This window comes from Sinocyclocheilus grahami, unplaced genomic scaffold (assembly GCF_001515645.1).
Source record: "Sinocyclocheilus grahami isolate Dianchi unplaced genomic scaffold, SAMN03320097.WGS_v1.1 scaffold1808.1, whole genome shotgun sequence".
In the NCBI taxonomy this organism is placed as follows: Eukaryota; Metazoa; Chordata; class Actinopteri; order Cypriniformes; family Cyprinidae; genus Sinocyclocheilus; species Sinocyclocheilus grahami.
The window spans coordinates 95,421-101,314 of record NW_015506987.1 but is presented as its reverse complement, the minus strand read 5'-3'; positions in this window follow the sequence as shown (position 1 = coordinate 101,314).

Here is a 5,894-nt window from a genome sequence, read left to right as displayed (position 1 = left end):
AATGTAGATCAGCTAATGATAAACCAGTTCTCTGAAATAGCTCAAAGGTGCATCTCATGAACCGTCAATTGGAAAGCATATACTATATAGACAGAGGACACCACAAGAGTTACAAAAACTCTTCCCCGTTGGCCTGCCAAATCAACTGTAGCTCTGTGGCCGATGACATTTCAACCACGCCTTCCAAGAGCTGTCAGATCATCAGCTGGACAAGTGTCAATTTCTACAGTAAAACAAGCCTGATATTGACATGACCTAAAAGGCTGCTCTGTAAGAAAGAAAGAAAGGAGCCATTGCTCCAAACGTCATACCTACAGCTAATTTCACTTCCATACATTGAGTGGCTGGCATTACATTTGTTTCACTCAGAAACGGTTAAATCTGCAACATTTGTTTCTATGGACACTTTATCCTCTGGGTATAAAAAGGAATTATCTGTGATCAAGTCAGTTGTGACACATTTCTCTTTCCCAGGAGAAGAAGAGGATATCTCACGAATTTTGTGCATCTGTAATCACAAGGGAAAAAACATTAGTTGGAGAACAACAGGAAAATGCTGAATGTGAAATATTACTTTTAATAAAATGAATAAGGTGGTGTAAATCTTTTATATATATAAGCAATTGTAAGCAAAATATAAAGAAGCTGTATTTGTTTAATCTCACATCTGACTACATATGAACTCATCAGTGATATTTTCAACCACATTTAAAGCATAAGTTCATCATTCGGCATGCTCCAAAGGCCAAATTTAACATTTAAATGTATTTAATACAGTGACTTACCAGAGCATTTGCAGAATTTTCAAGTTTGCAGAAACTATTTGCACCTTTCCTATTTCTGACCCATCGCTCATTTATTTTTTGTTTGGCGACTTTAACGGCTTTTTCCATTTCCGTTTACAGGTTTTGCAAGCCACAGAAATGTGGACATTGCATGAACTGCATTTTTTTGAATGTGGACCCAGGCATCCTGTGATAAACAAAAAAACAGACATTTTAACATTAGCATCCCTGTTGAAAAAACCAGCATATGCTGGTTAGGTAGTCCAATGTCATGTCTGTTAGAAAGCAAACTTGCTGTAAAATTCATGCAAAATCGTTTTTTTAAAGACTTTCTCATTTTTGGTTATCGGATGAGAACTGTATTTCTCATTTTTTTGAATGGTCTGTTGCGGAATAAGCCATCATTCTCATTAGAAAGTGTCTCTCTGATCTTGTATTTGACTTTTAACATCTGTAAACAGCTTTCATTGCTTGGAGAGTTATGTTTTTGACACGGTCCGAGTGGAATACATTTGGTCACTCATTAAAAGAAATCTCTGTACTAATTCCTCCTCATTATGCTGCTATATTAAAGAGGTTTTAAGGTCACGATCCTGTAGTATAAACAGACATTTTCTATATGTATACTCTTGCCTGATCAATGTGATTGAGCTGGTCAGTCATCATTCATTATCTGGTGAAGAGCACCATCTTCTGGAGAAACACCAAAATACAGCTGGAAGGCCGAATCTCACGCATTTTACGAATGTCAACCAAAATAATAAAGATTACATTGTGGCATTCAGTTATCTTTACTAGTCTACCTCGATACTTCACAAGTCATTTTTACAATTAAAATGTAATGTATTACTGTATTTGTATATATTTGGAAACTACAAACTAAATTACATTTTGACTTTATTTTATGTTGGGGTGAAATATAATGTACAGTATAAATGTAAAAACAACCAACTTTTTTTTTCTTGCATGATTATTGCTGTTAATTACTAACACAAATGATGACAATAAGGATACCCAGAAACAATCATTTAGCTCATTAACTCCACAAGATCATCCTTGTGTCATGACCACACATGAACATGAAGTCATATCCTAGAGATCCTGTGTCGAGGAAACTACATCCGTGTCTTTTCTTAGCTATTTTTCGTCGTGTTTTCCAGTTCAAACATCTAAACATCCTCCCAGCAAACACAGCACATACACATACTTTTTTTTAGCTAACGTTCCAGAAACATCGTGGGCATGTCCTTAAAAGATGTCGCTAGTTTTGTTGCAGTGCTTTGGTGCTCTGGTCCACAGATAACTTTCAGTCATTTTATTATCTTTGTTGAGATAAATGCCATTTGAGTATTATTTTAGAAATGTAATGCATGCTGTTCAACGCTGAAAGAAATGGATGAGGCGGTTTGTAGTTTTTTTTGCAGTCCTTGGACTTCCACTTACAATTGCTCATGCACTAAGAATGAACACATTTAACATTTGAAATGTCTGAAATTCTGAATATTGATTTTCAGCATGATGTCGGAACCACTCCCCTCATGACTCATTTCCAGGCAACAATCGATAATGCATTTCTTGATCTTGATGGCCAATCCAACATTTATTACGTGTTACGTAACATTGCGGCTTAGTACTGTAATCACGGACTTTGCTGTAATAATGCATGGAGCCACTCGTTATAAATCTCCTAACTGTGTGATATTTTCAGAAATAGAACGTGCTGCGATTTATATTCCAAAGCCACTCACATAATGCAGAAACATTCAAGCAAGCAAAACACGCGCAACGCGTGCACATATTTGTACTGGTGCAGAATAGTACAGCCTAGCGCATTTCACACAAGCTGCTAGATTCACTTTCGCCAGAAAGTCGTTTATGCCTAAGGTTAAAAATAAATGTTTACAGTGAATGCCCCTATAAATGGTCTTATCTTTACTATTTAGTTTTAATCCAAATGATGTGTGTGCTAAGTGAGTGAACATCAGAATTGTGCGTGCTCTCGCTTTCTCTCTCTCTCCCTACTGTTAAGTAACTTGTGCATTGTTTTACTTGTTTTTGACACATCCGACCGAACTACAAACTTTCCAGTGATGTCTGTGAGAAAGATATATTCACTCGACAAGCTCGCGCATCTGCACCGCCGCGCGCTCAATCCACTCAGCGCGCTTTGCTTATCAGCTTGCGCACACCAGCTATACAGTAAATACTGAATGTTTAACATTATATTCATTGCATACATATACTTCGTAGACATCCTTAATCGCTGTCTGTTGTTTTGTTGTCGGCTTTTCATTGTCTGAATATTGCACTTAACACATGCTGTGTGGTATCGGCGTTTGGTATCGTGGCATTTTAACGAGTACGAGTACAGGAGCTCAGTATCGGGTCCGGTACCGATACCAGTATCGGTATCGATGCATCCATAGTTTTTATCAACACATCGTCTTTTCGAGTGAAAATGGAAGTCTGGAGGAAAGGTCAGGGGAGATTATGTTTCACCTTTAGTGCTGGACCTGCCATTGAAGGTAATTGTTAAAAGACGTTTTAAATGACGCAGAAATACACAAACGCATGTGTTGTGGTTTTGAATATCTCTACATCCTAATTGGTCTTCAGTCATTTTTTTCTTTTTTCCTAAAAACCTATGTATCCAAGATGTTTTAAATCTGTTGTGGCTATTACTGTCTGAGTTAGTAAGCTAAGTTTTAACATTTTTAGGGGTCTATTTTGCAGTTATGCTTGGTTGGGACACCCAAAAAAGTTGTTATTTTTATTTTTTAAACAGAAAACAAGAGAGGACTCTGCACAGCCACATTTACCAGATAAACAAACTGAAGTATTCTTGCAAACACAGGTGTATATATACAGTATATTTAAAAAAAAGTGTATCGGGAACATCGCCGCACGATTAAAAGAGGCCGAAATTTGTTTCAAAGAGCCAGGAAGTCACTCAGGCGCAGACACAACAAACGAAAATTGATACTAGCGTTAGCTTTCCAGGGGAGACAGACAGCAGATGTCGCCAGACCGTCGTGTGTGGGTGAAATGTCGTCCGCAAGGAGATGTATTTTAGAATGTAACAGTACACAATTAAAGTGACACTGACTGGGTTAAGCATTTTAGGATGGCTAATGAACTCAAACCAGCTCTACAAAAGCAGGTTAACAAACTGGCGAAAGCCAATCGATTACAGATGATGACTTGCCGCCGTGATTTAGTGGTTCGCTACGCCCTGCGAGTACAGGACTGTGGCTGAATTTTTCGGCAAGGCGACATTGTGTAAACTCATTCGTTAAGTTTGCTGTGGAATTCAACGATTAATGCTAAGAATATACATTAATCTTCCATATGGCCCTGAACTTGAAAAATCTAAGAAAGGCATTTTTTGCAGTGTGTGTGTGTTTTATCTCGTTTCCAGCCAAAATATCTAAAAAAAAAAATCTTAAATCAAGAAGGATTGTCTAAGACAAGTAAAAATTATTGTCGTTTTCAGAAAATAAATCAAGCCAAAATTAAGCGAGTTTTTGCTTGAAACATGAGCTTAGCCGTAACCTGCTTCTTATCACTCTGCACACCGCGAAGTCGAAGTCTCTTGTCGGACCAGTTGTTTCCCCTATTGGTAGACTTTATTTAAAAAATTAACGTTAGCTAAAACAAATGGAGCTAGCACTGTTTCGTGTTTCATTTACTCTGAATCAAAACAGCATTGCGTCGCCTTTGATACTAGGGACCGAGGTGGGTCAGACCCGGCGTAGTTTAGGTATGCTAACAATGGAAATTAACATTTTATTGTCACACAGTGAATACTTTCAAATGGGGACCATCCACCACCGCAAGAGAGACTGGGCTGATGTTAAGCTCAGAGGAGCTGTCATGCAACATCCAGTCCAGCAAGATGGAAGTAGTTGTGGTGTGATCGTCATAAGATCGTCAGAATGCAATTATTTCACTAAATATCAATGATCGGTTTCAGCATTTGTATTTGAAGTCAGTTGTTTGTGCATATTGTGCATGCTATACCTATATTTGGAGAAGAGCTATTTACAGAATACTAGGAAATATTTATCCAGTGGACAAAAGCAGTCATGGAGGCTTTTCCAAAACTGCCCAATATGGAATTTGGCCCCACTAAAAAAGAGATGGCGCTGGAACGTTGAGCTTTGGCACTGACAATACTTGGGGCATCAGGTGTTTTTACATATGCATTCATATTTAAATACGCAATCTAAAAATTGCATTTCCATTTCTATCAGTGTTTGACGCAGTGTGTTCAGCAGCCAAACCACCGAGTCCAGGGCCTTCCATGACAGACTGGGTAAGGTGTCGTTTGTCATTTTGTTCAGTTTGCACTTGTTGATTGATTGAAGGGTTTACATTTTGTGGCTTTGATAGAAAATGGACTTCAGCCGGGAAACAAGGGTATTGAAAGATTGATAATGACATGCAACCAAACATGCAATCCAAATGTCACAAGTTATCTTGTTGTTTGTCCCCCTCTGCATCCACTGTTCACTATTTCAAACACAAACCTAATAGTGTACAACAGAGGTGATCGTGATGAGTTTTTAAACCGGGTATGCCATCTAATTTATTAGAAATGTCATGACAAACACAATGGCAGGCATCAACTTAGGGCTGCTGCCAGAAACAGCCGTTAAGTGGCAGTGTCTTCCCTAATTCTCTCTGTCTCTCTTTCTGTCTCACACACACACACACACATGCTGTTAGCGGTTTGGTTCTTGTTTAGTGAAAAAGGCCAAGCTTTTATTTCCATTTTATTGCCAAGCGTTATGTGAGCTATAGTTAAATATGAGTTCACATTAGTTGTCTAGCTATCTTGTCAGCAGATAAATGCAGCGAGTAACACGTTATAGAAATGTATACTGTAAACTTGAATGTTGAAGAGTGAAACGGTTAACTGCGGTAGTTTACAAAAGCTAACGGTAGACATTTTTCATCACTCATTATGCTTGTCCAATGTTAATTCCAACATGTACTGATGTATTAAACAATAATAGTATTATTTATAAATATAGTGCATTAAATTAAATCATTATTTTTCTACTTTTGTCTTTAGGAACGCCATCATCTGTAATGTAAGACAGCTAA